We start from the raw sequence: 13,285 nt of genomic DNA on the forward strand, positions 1-13,285 counted from the left end.
TATTGAACGAGCTCTAATTGTTTAAATTATAGGGGAGGCCCAAACCAATATTATTTATAATATAAATGGGCTATACATAGTAGGTGAAACAGTACCAATGTCATGGACTCGATTCCATCTGAAAGCATTTTGAGTTGAAGCCTTAATTCAAAATAAAAATTGTCTGTCATAGTTATGACCCTCAAGCCTCCGATCATGCGACTTTTTTGGGGTTGATTTGGTCGAGAAATGACCAAAATTATTAACTCCCCGAAATAAAAAAAATGAGAGGGGGCTTCTCGTCGTATACGCAAAGGAGGACAAGTTGTTCAAAACGCGCGTCTATGTTCGGGATTCGTCTTGCATAGGCTTGTCCGCCTACTTGCGTCCATGTAGGGGCCTACTTGCGTCCATGTAGGGGCCTACTTGCGTCCAGGGGCCTAAACATAGGCTTGCGCTAATGATTTTTTTTTTTAGGTTTGTGTTTGAAAAACTTTGATCTATCCAAATTTGGGTTTTAATTAGTTTAATCATTAAAATGTGTTTTTACTTAAAATTTAATTAAAAAATATATATATTTTAGTTGATTAATAAGTGCTATTTTGATTAGAAAATTAGTAAATGGGAGAATTTATAAAAAAAAACTAGCTTTATTTATTTAAATGAAAGGGAGGCCCAAGACAAATGGGCTTTTCATTGTACGTTTATGTAATTTAAATTCTGTGAAGCAATATAATACCTAGGGTTTTTCTTCCCGTATCTACTCCGTCGCGAAAAGTTATGCTTAAATTCACGTACATTAGGATGCCCAACTGCAGATCAATCATGTTCGATTTCTTCTATCTTTCTCTCCGTCTAAGATATCCTCATCTTTGCGTTAGATCTCTTCACATACGATAGAAGGATTTCGATTTTCTTAGATTCGTTTCTTCTGCATTTTACAAGTTTTTCAGGCAGGCTAGGCTATGATGACTAAAGTTATACCATCAAACTATGAAGACTCAATGTAATTTCTTTGATTAATTCATAACTAATATCTCTGAGCCTTTCAATTTTGCAACATCTCTTATTTTGGTTTTCTCAATCTGCTTCTGCATCATATTATTGTTTTCAATCCGTTTGACGTCTTTTTGTAAAATAGCAAATTAGAGTCTCTGAAGCACTAATCTTTCAGAGTGTTTACAGCGCTGTAAGCCAATGCATTCAAAAGTTCTTATATTGATTTTTGTTTTGATAAATTTCTTATATTCTAGTAATCCACGGTTGATTCATCTAGTCTGATTGATGTGATCTTGAAAGGCAATGTAATTAGAGTCACTGATGCATCTTTCTCGATAGTATAATCAGTGCTATACGTTGCCGACATTGATTTAGGAATCAAGATTCTGCTTTCGACGTTTTTTGGTAGCGCCATTGTATTTAGATTTCTGATGTTCCTATATGATTTTGGTACTTGTTGAACAAAAAAAACGATTACATAGTGGTTAATATGATTGGATTTGATAATAGTTTTGGAAACTTGACAATGATGATCAATGAGACATTCAACAAATCAAGAGACAAATTCATTAATTTTAGAATGTCTGAAGGAAAGGAGGATAAAGACAAAAAGATGATGGATGTTTTAAACTCTTGGGATTTCCAGACTAGTACAAAAACTCTAGGGATATGATTGTGAAAGAAAAAAACAATGTTAACATGGTTGAATCCTCTATTGATGCTGGAAAGAATGTTGATGATACACCAACTGAATTTACTGTGTTGTGCTGATTCAACAAGAGATTGTGTAGGCACTCAAAAGAAATTAGGTTAATTTTGCTCATTGTGGTGGATATGCGGATATTAATTATTTCTTATATGTTTTTGAAATAAATGATTTTATGAGAAATGGTTTATAGATTATAGATACAGGAGCTAGTAGACATGTATGTTTTAATCTAAGCATGATGCATCTGTTTGATAAATCTGTTAAAATAATTCGAATAGGCAATGTGACTGATTCATAAGTGTTAAATGTTAAAATTTGTTTGATAAATCTATTAAAATAATTCAAACAGACAATGTGAGTGAATTCATAAGTGTAAAATGTCAAAATTTGTTTCAATCTTATGACATTATACATCAGAAGACTTGTGTATATAGTCCACATCAGAATAGTTTAGTGGAGCGTAAACATAAACATTTTTTTAAGTTGCTCGAGCTTTGATGTTTAAATCTAAATTGCCATCTAAATTAGGGTTATTCTCAATTCTTATGGCTAAATTTCTTATAAACATGTTTCCCATAAGTGGAAAACACCATTTTACATGTTAAATTTACAAGAACTAGATTATTCAAGTATTCAAGTTTTTGGTTACTTATGCTATGTTGCGAATTCTCACCTACACAAGTCTATATTTGATTCGAGAGCCTCTAAATGCATCCTTTTGCAATATAATAATGAAAAAAAGGGATATAAAACATATGATCTTGATTCTGGAAAAATAATTATTAGTAGATATATTATTTACATGAGCATACGTGTTTCCTTTTCTCACATTATTGTGTGAAACAGAGGACAATTATTGGACTCTATTGTTATACATTGATGATGATTCCAATTTTTATGATCACGCTTCTACTGAATTTGATATTAATGTTGTTGAAAATCTTGATAAAAATATTTCATCACCTAATTTTAATACTTTTGTTGAAAGTCAACATTCACCATCTACAAATAGTGTCTCCAATCAATAATGTTTCAACTCAAGTATCCCATGTAGGGGTGAGCATAATATGGGTTTACCCAAACCCAACCCTAACCCAAACCCAAAATATTAATTTGGGTTGGTTAATATGTGTTGGGTTGAGTATGGGTTGAATTTAATTTGGGTTGGGTTAGGGTTACCCAAATTACCCAAATTATATAAATTTAGTTTAATTCTCTATTATTAATCCAATATAAACTAATCATCTTCCAACTTTAAGTCGAACACGTTTTTGACATGTTTAACATATTTTTCATACGTGTAACACGTTTTGCACACATCTAACACGTTTCACTTATAACATGTTTTTCACACGTTTAACATGTTTTCACACGTTTAACACGTTTTTCATACGTTTAACACGTTTTTCACACGTTTTCACATTTTGACACGTTTAACACGTTTTCACGTTTTTGACACGTTTAACACGTTTTCACGTTTTTAACACGTTTTTGACATGTTTAACACATTTTCACACTAAAAACACGTTTTTCATGTTTTTGTCACGTTGAACATGTTTTTGACATGTTTAATACGTTTAACGCGTTTTTGACAAGTTTAATACGTTTTTTTACGTTTTTGACACGTTTAACACGTTTTTAACATATTTAACACGTTAACACGTTTTGATAAGTTTAACACGATTTTCACGTTTTTGGCACGTTTAACACGTTTTTGATAAGTTTAACATGATTTTCACGTTTTTGACATTTTAACACGTTTTTGATATGTTTAACACGTTTTTCACATGTTTAACACGTTTTTAATATTTTTATCACGTTTTCACATTTAAAACATGTTTTTCACACGTTTAACACGTTTTTACGTTTTTGGCACGTTTAACAAGTTTTTGACATGTTTAACACGTTTTCATACTAATAACACGTTTTTGTCACGTTTAAAACGTTTTTGACATGTTTAATACGTTTAAGGCGTTTTTGACAAATTTAACACGTTTTTTTTACGTTTTTAGCACGTTTAACACGTTTTAACATAACTAACATGTTAACATATTTTTGATAAGTTTAACACGGTTTTCACGTTTTTGGCATGTTTAACACGTTTTTTTATATGTTTAACACGTTTTCACACGTTTTTCACACATTTAACACATGTTTCACACATTTAATATGTTTTCACGTTTTTGGCATGTTAAATACGTTTTTGACATATTTGACACGTTTTTCACACATTAACACGTTTTTCACATTTTGGTACGTTTAATACGTTTTTGACATGTTTAACATGTTTTTCACGTTTTTCACATTCTTAACATGTTTAACATGTTTGTAACATGTTTAATACGTTTGTAACATGTTTAACACATTTTTCACGTTTTTGGCACGTTTAACACATTTTTGACATTTTAACACGTTTTACAAATTTAGCATATTTAACATATTTTTTTGCACGTTAACACGTTTTGTCACGTTTAACACGTTTTTGTCTTTTTTGACACGTTTAATATGTTTTTCACACGTTTGACATTAAACGTGTGAAAACGTATTAAACGTGTCAAAATGTGAAAAACATGTTAAACGTGTCAAAACGTGTTAAACGTATCCAAATGTGCCAAAAACGAGGAAAACGTGTTAAACGTGCCAAAAACGTGGAATATGTGTCAAAACGTGTTAAACGTGCCAAAAATGTGAAAAACGTGTGAAAATATATTAAACATGTTACAAACGTGTTAAACATGTTACAAACGTGTTAAACATGTTAATAATGTGAAAAACGTGAAAAACATGTTAAACATGTCAAAACGTGTTAAACGTGCCAAAAACGTGAAAATGTGTTAAATGTGTCGTAATCGTGAAAAATGTGTCAAACGTGTTAAAAACGTGTTAAGCATGTCAAAACATGAAAATAGTGTCCAACGTGTCAAATGTGTTAAGCGTGTTGAATGTGTGAAAAAAGTATTAAACGTGTCGAAAATGTATTAAACGTGTCGAAAACGTGTGAAAAACGTGTTAAACGTCTCAAAACGTAGAAAACGTGTTAAACGTGTCAAAACGTGTTAAACGTGCCAAAAATGTGAAAAACGTGTAAAACGTGTCAATAATGTGAAAAACGTATTAAACGTGTTGAAAACGTGTTAAACGTGTCAAAACGTGTCAAAAATGTGGAAAACGTGTTAAACGTGTCAAAACATGCCAAAAACTTGTCAAAATGTGAAAAATATGTTAAACGTGTCAAAACGTGTTAAACGTGTTTAACGTGCCAAAAATGCGTCAAAATGTGTTAAACGTGTCGAAAATGTGAAAAAACGTGTCAAACGTGTCAAAACCGTGTTAAACGTATTAAAAACGTGTTAAACTTGCCAAAAACATGAAAAATGTGTTCAACGTGTCAAAAATGTGTTAAACGTGCGAAAAACGTGTTAAACGTATCAAAAACGTGAGAAAAATGTATTAAAAATGTCAAAAATGTGAAAAACGTGTTAAACGAATAAAAATGTATTAAATGAGTCAAATACATGTTAAATAAAAAAATAAATAAAAAATAATTTGGGTTACCCAACCCATACTCAACCCAACCCATACCCAACCCATATTAGTAAATAATATGGGTTGAATTACCCGTTTGCTCACCCTAATCCCATGAGAGTTTAGTATTCCTTGATCATTCTTCATCTAAGTCAAATATTTCTATTGATTTGAATGACTATGATTCAATAGTTAAACCTGGTTATATATCATCAGAAACTAAGAAAATCAACCATTCTGAACCTACTGTTTTGACTTCATACCATACACCACAAATCTATACATACTACACTTCTTCATGGTAAGATTACTCGTATATGTGTTTTTGTTACGGGCTGCTCATCAAAAACCTCGGTCCTAAAATATTTTATTCATCCGTCTCTCGGCCCAAGTGTCTATACGGGCCCGTTTATGTTTTTTATGGAATAATTCTGTTTTGTTTACTTTCTCTTTTATCTTTCTTGAAACCGAATTTTGTTATGTTGGAAGTTTGTTGTAACCGAATACTCTTGGGCAAACCAACCTCTTTAAATGGTGATGCCCACCCCACTTTTTAGGGCTATGAATTGAATATTTTGGAACTTGGTGTTTAAGTTATCTCTCGGCCCTCCTCCCCCTTCTTGGACCGCTAGGTGTGATCTAGTGGTATTTCTCTCCTCCCCTTCGGCTCTTCTCTCCCTAACCTCGAATTCTCCTCTAATTCTATGTCCGCTGCGCTAGAGTGTTAAATTCCATCATCAAGAACCCGTTTCTTGAATTAAAGAACTTGAAAGGCTCGGTCATAATTAAAACTCCTAACATCTTGGTATCAGAGCTGGCCGATTCTCAACATGGTAGAAACTCGCCAGCAATCGGAAATGGATGCTCTCAAGGCCCTGATTGAAAACTTATCTCAACAAACAGCAGCAATGCAAGCTGCCATAGACCGTAGATTTGATGTTGCTGAAGAAAGAATGGCGGCCCTTGAAAGCGGGGCATCTGGAAACGTGCAAGAACCCCGCCACAGACCCTATAATGATAATTCTTGCCACGGTCCTTCACCATTTAGGCCCCCGCACCCTGGTCAGAACCGCGATCAACACTATGCTCCTCCTACTCGGCTAACCAAGGTCGATTTTCCTCGGTTTGATGGGTCGGATGTCGAGGGCTGGCTAATTTCTGCCGAGCAATTTTTCAGAGTGGACAAAACTAAGGATGCCACTAAATTAGAAATCGCCCCCATTCATTTTTCTGGAGAAGCAAGAATGCGGTACGGGTCATATCTTCAAAACCGAAATCATATGGAGGCCCTATCTTGGACCGTGTTCAAGAGAGACCTTATGACTCAATTCGGGCCATCTATACATGATACACCAATGAGACAGCTAATGAATTTAAAACAGGTTGGGTCGGTTCAAGAATATAACCTCCGGTACATGTCGATCTCTCAAAAGTTATTACATATGCCAAGGGACTACGTCATTGATTGTTACTTGTCCGGTTTAAGGGAAGAGATTGCGAACTGCATCAGGTTGCGATTTCCAGATTCTTTAAACGAAGCAATGGCCATGGCTAAAGTCCAAGAAGCAACATATCGGTCCTTAATGAGCAGTGGTAACTTGTACAGCGCTGAAGCATCATTGCTGCCCACGCCATCCAATATCAACACAGCCGGGCCGAGCACCAATACTGAATTCAAGAATTCATCATATGGGTCCTCTTCAAATGCAAACCAGGGCCATGTTAAGCAATTAGACTCAGCATCAATGGATGAAAAGAGAAAGAAGGGTCTATGCTATTCTTGCAATGAAAAATGGCAACCAAACCATAGGTGTAAATCCAAGTTATTCATAGTTTCGGCCAATCAAGAAGATCAAGAACCTGACCAAGAACCTGTTTTGGATGATTTACCTTCATTGCTCGGCTCAAGGGATGAACCAGCCATATCCTTACATGCCCTGACCGGGTCTAAAGCCTTCCAAACGCTCCAGATTCTTGGCAAAGTTGGGAACCTGCCGGTGGTGATCTTGATCAATACAGGCAGCACCCACAATTTTATCAATAGCAGGATTTTGGAGAAAATAGACCACAAAAGCATAGCAAACCAGGTACAATCAGTTAGAGTGGTTGATGGATCTAATGTTTTATGTTCTAGTGTTTGTAAGGACTTGAAGTGGTCGATGGAAGGCAATGAATACCAAACAGAAATGAAGGTAATTTCCATGGACGGTTATGATATTGTGTTGGGAATTGAATGGTTGATTACTCTAGGCCCGTCTTCTTGGGACTTTGAAAAGCTGACCCTATCCTATGATAAGCAAGACAAAACCACGGTCCTTAAAGGGATTCCTCGGTCGCAGGCCAGTTTGATGCATGGAAACCAGCTGGAAAAGACCTTAGATGAATATATTGTTGCTGCCAAAATGCAAGTAAAGAGTAAGCCCAAAGGCCAAACTGTTTCACTCGCTGCAATGACCTTGGAAGATATTCCTAATGATCTAATTAGAAGCTATGGCTCATTCGATGCTGCTTTTATGCTGGTCCGGGAGAAAGACTTGGCCTGTATTTTTGAGCCAAGTATGGAGTTTAATCAAAGTTGGAAGAAATTATTTTTGCACCAGGCGCTGGGGACATTGCAGCAACCAAGGCCAGCTCTAAACACTAAAAAACTCGACCTTGGGTGCACAGAAATTCCAGAAAGGGGCGGAGTGGCAAGCGACCTGGCAGCACAGAGGACCGCAAGGACCGGGCCAGTTCCACTACTGAAGCGATTCTGCCGAAAGTTTTTTGTGAAAATACGGTCTTATGCTGCGACTTTTGCTGAATGTGCCGAAGCCCGACCGAAGCAATAGTTTTGAAGTTGAAGATGCATATTAGAGGCTGACCAGTCCACGTTCTTTTCGTCGAGGGCGACAAACTTCAAAGGGGGGGATTATGTTACGGGCTGCTCATCAAAAACCTCGGTCCTAAAATATTTTATTCATCCGTCTCTCGGCCCAAGTGTCTATACGGGCCCATTTATGTTTTTTATGGAATAATTCTGTTTTGTTTACTTTCTCTTTTATCTTTCTTGAAACCGAATTCTGTTATGTTGGAAGTTTCTTGTAACCGAATACTCTTGGGCAAACCAACCTCTTTAAATGGTGATGCCCACCCCACTTTTTGGGGCTATGAATTGAATATTTTGGAACTTGGTGTTTAAGTTATCTCTCGGCCCTCCTCCCCCTTCTTGGACCGCTAGGTGTGATCTAGTGGTATTTCTCTCCTCCCCTTCGGCTCTTCTCTCCCTAACCTCGAATTCTCCTCTAATTCTATGTCCGCTGCGCTAGAGTGTTGAATTCCATCATCAAGAACCCGTTTCTTGAATTAAAGAACTTGAAAGGCTCGGTCATAATTAAAACTCCTAACAGTTTTCTACATATGTTTCTATTTTATAGGAACCAAACTCATATGATCAAGCCAATAAAAGCTAGGAACGAGTTGATGCAATAAAAGAAGAGTTAGATGCTCTAAAAAGAAACCAAACTTGGGTATTGATTGAATTATTAGAAGATAAAAAATCTATTGAATTTAAGTGGGTCTATATGCTGAAGTTAAATTCTGATGGAACAATTAACAAGCATAAAGTAAAATTAGTGACTAAAAAAACTAAAAGTTTTTTTTTGTGTTGATTATAATGAAATTTTTGTTCCCTGTTGTTAAACCTGCTATAGTCAGTATGCTGTTAATATTAATTGTTGCCAAAAATGGTTATTTATCATCTTAAAATCAATAAAATTGTATTAATCATTAATTTTATTTGTAGATTATATCATTATTAAAATATAATGATATATTTTAATATTGATCTTCTTCGACAGTCTGGAAAATCTTTCAAATAGACTATATTAGTCTTTTCTAGTTTGGAATCACCCTATGATGTCTTCCTAACACAATCTTTATAGAGAACTTGTTCAATCAAGATAACATTCTTGCTGCGAATGATATTTCGATTTTGATTATCCTAGAAACAATAACCAAACTCGGTATCACCATAACCAATAAAAAACATTTATTAGATTTTGGATCAAGTTTTCTCCTATCACATTCATTAATATGAACATATGATAATTAACTAATCATTTTCAAATAAGAAAAATTTACATTTTTATTGCTCCAAAAATTTTCAGGAAACTTGAATTCAAGAGGAACAAAGGGTCCCTTGTTTATCAAGTAGGCAGCAAAGTTGATAGCTTTTACCTAGAAGGTTTTAGGCAGCCCAACATGCAATCTCATGCTTCTAGCACGCATGTTCAATGTTCAATTCATCCGTTCAGCTACTCCACTCACTTGAGACGTTCGGGGAACAATCTTCACCATACTAATCACATTTACAACACAATATTCTTTAAAATCTGAACTAATGTACTCGACTCGTTGTCGGATCTCAAGCATTTAACCTTCTAATTTGTTTCATTTTCAACAAAAGCCTTCCACTTTTTGAAAACCACAAATGCATTAGATTTTTTCTTCATAAAATATACTCATACATTTCTCGTCGAATCATCTATAAATATCACGTAGTTGTATGATCCGCCAATAGAAGAAACATGTGCAAGTCTCCACACATCAGTGTGTATCAACTCTAGCTTTTCTTTCTTGAGCTCATTCTCAATCTTTAAGAAATTCACCCATTTCCGTTTTCCAATATTACAGTTTTCGTATAACTGATGTTCAACGGACTTCAATTCTAGAATCTGTTCATTCCTTAAAAGAATTTTCATCTTTTTTTCCCTCATATGGTCCAACCTACAATGTCACAGCTCACTGTTTTTTGAGTCATCAACTACTGTAGCAACTGTTTCTCTACAAGTTAAAGTCGTGTATAACGTTCTAGTTTTGTGACTTTGAGTATCAACTATTTCTCCTTAAGTCACCTTCCACTCACCATTTCCATAACTGAAATTATGAACTTCTTCATCAAGTTGTATAACAGAAATCAGATTGCGCATTAAACCTGTAATGTGTCTCACCTTATTTCTCTTCAAACTCATAACCAGTATATTTTAAAATACTCGAAAATATGAGCAAAAATTCACAAATTATAGCAACAATCATCCGAATAAACGAGATAAAGAAAAAGAAATTTCCATGATAAATTTGACTTGTTAAAAAATTGAAGAAATAAAATAATAAATTATTTTATTTCTAAATATTATTTAACAAAGTTGTAATGATTTGAGTAAATTTGTTAGGGACTTAATTAATTGTAAAATATTTGTTAAGGCAGTTAATTAACTGCATTAGTTATTTTGGTATTGATTAGTTAGATTAATTAACTTTCATTCCAACATTATAACGAATATAAGTCTAAGGACTTATTTAGACTATAGATAATAGTTTAATACTTATTTTGTAATTGAGACAATATAAAATAATGACTGAATAATGAAAAATCCCTTAATCGGGTTATTTTCACTTTCTTGTAATCTCTTTCACTCTCAATCTCCAGCTACAGATTTTATCAAATCCGATCGATTTGTTCATGGTATCAGAGCAGATCTAGGTGAAGAAGAAGACTATCTACCGATTCTATCAAAGTAATACATGACTTCTAGATCTTCAGATAACAATGTAAGTTCTGAACCTCAACTTCCTGAAATTCCAGCAGAAATGTATACTACTCTTAGGCCGATGGTTTTAGAGTCAAATAGAGTTTCGATTCCAACTCATACACCAACTATGACTCAAATCCCTAACCTTAACACCCAGAATCCAAACTAGAACCCTAACTAAACAATTACAAAAAGGAAATACAACAATGATCCTCTTCTTATACATCCAACTGATCATCCAGGCCTAAATATTACATCAACCATTCTTACTGGAAGAGAAACTTATTTCGGATGGAGTCTAAGTATTAGGCTAGCTCTTCAAGCGAAAATTAAGATATGTTTTATTGATGGTTCATATACAGAACCAAAAGATCAAGAAGATGCAAACCAATGGGGTATTGTTGATGCCTTAGTTAGGGTCTGGATTATGAATACGATAGAGACAAGAATTGGAAGAAGATTTCAATCCAAGAAAACCAGTCGTGATCTGTGGCTTGAGATCAAGTCTAGATATGTAGGCAACAATGGTCCGAGAAGGTACAACTTTCAAAAGGATATTAGCTTCGTCCAACAAGGTGACATTGACTTAGAAGAATACTATTCAAAGGTGAGATTACTGTGGAATGAGATGATGGGGTTAAAAACTCTAAGAAGATGCAGATGTAAAGGAATTCGAGTTAATTGTGATGGATGCTTTCTTCAAGCAGAAATGCTTCAAGATGATGAAGAACTTAAGCTTCTTCAAATTCTAATGAGGCTTGATGATAAATACGTGTATGTCAAAGATCAAATACTCATGCAAGATCCATCGCCAGACATTTATAAATCATTTACAATGGTGATAAAAGAAGAAGGTGAAAGAGTTTATCATCCTTCAAGCAAGAATAAGAGTGCAAGTTGCACACACACACACTGTGGAGGCAAAAGTCATATGAAGGATGACTGCTTTAAGTTGATTGGATATACAGAATGGTGGAAACAACCAAAAGATAATGTGATCAAGAAAAGACCATCAACTTATGTTCATGCCACTATAGACAAAGATGATTTCCAGTAACTTTCCATTGATGAATACAAGATGTATAAACAGTTCTTGAAGAACATGAGAGATGTCAAGAACAAGGCAAATGGATCTTCTTCATCTACAAGTAAGCTTCCTAACTATATTCTTAATTCATTTGAATATGATTTCAACATTAATGAACAAACAAACATATCAAATATGTGGATTATTGATTCAGGAGCATCTTGTCATATATGCAATAATAAGAATGCATTTTCATATATAAGACAACTTGATGAACCTAGAATTATGTACTTAGCTGATGGATCAAGTAGGAACATAACTGAAATAGGAACTGTTAAACTTCTTGATTGTTTGAAACTAAAAGATGTATTATATCCACCATCTTTTAGATATTGTTTAATTGCAGTTTCAAAACATACAAAGGATAACCAAATGAGCTGTATTTTCTCAAAATCTGATTGTTATTTACAGGACCTTGAGACAAGGTTCAAAGTAAATCGGGGAAAGAGAATGAGGAATCTGTACTTCATTGAAGACAGTCCAATTTTTAATAAAAATCATAAATCTGTCATTCATTTTTTTAAATGTTGTTTCTGATTCATTTCTTTTACACAAACGATTAGGACATCCTGCTTTAAATGATCTAAAAAGTGTATTTCCTACTGTTATGAATAAAACTGTTCATTGTTCAACATGTCATGTTGCTAAAATTCAAAGAGTTCCTTTTGTTCAAAGCGTTTCTAAATCATCAAAGATTTTTGAACTTATTCATATTGACATTTGGGGTCCATATCGAGAGGAATCAATCCTTAACACACTTTTCATGCTTACTATTGTTGATGATTACTCTCGATGTACTTAGGATTTTTATTATGACAAGTAAAGTCTTTGTGTTTGAAAAACTTCATAATTTTTTATGTTAGTTAAAAATCAATATGAAAAAACTGTTAAAAAATAATTAGATCAGACAATGGAACTGAGTTTTTAAATGAAAAATGTTCTGAAATGTTTAATTTCTTAGGAATTATTCATCAAACAACTTGTGTTTACTCACCTCAACAAAATGGTGTTGTAGATAGAAAACACAAGCATTTACTTCAAGTTGCAAGGTCATTAATGATTGATTCTAATTTAGATTCTAAATTCTGGCCTTATTCATTATTGACTACAACTCATCTAATAAATATAATTCCTACTAACATTTTAAATGGAAAACTCCTATTGAAATGTTATCGGGGAAGAAACTAGATTATAATTATTTTAAAGTTTTTGGTTGTTTGTGTTATTCTGTTAAATGTTTATCCAAACAAATCAAAGTTTTCAAAAAGATCCAATAAATGTGTTTTCATTGGATATCCTTTAAACAAAAAAGGATATACAGTTTATGATATTGAAACAGGAAATGTTAGCATTTCAAGAGATGTTATTTTTATGAAGATATTTTTCCATTTTCTAATAAAATTATCCAAAACA

At 33.9% G+C, this 13,285-nt stretch overlaps 1 non-coding gene across 1 annotated transcript; it reads left to right on the top strand.

The window, feature by feature from the left end:
• Window positions 1–939: 939 nt before the first annotated feature.
• Window positions 940–1,026, top strand: LOC124923193. The gene has a single exon (XR_007098200.1). It is a non-coding gene; the product is annotated as a small nucleolar RNA snoR116 (small nucleolar RNA).
• The last annotated feature ends 12,259 nt before the right edge of the window (window positions 1,027–13,285 follow it).

This window comes from Impatiens glandulifera, chromosome 1 (genome assembly GCF_907164915.1).
Source record: "Impatiens glandulifera chromosome 1, dImpGla2.1, whole genome shotgun sequence".
NCBI lineage: Eukaryota > Viridiplantae > Streptophyta > Magnoliopsida > Ericales > Balsaminaceae > Impatiens > Impatiens glandulifera.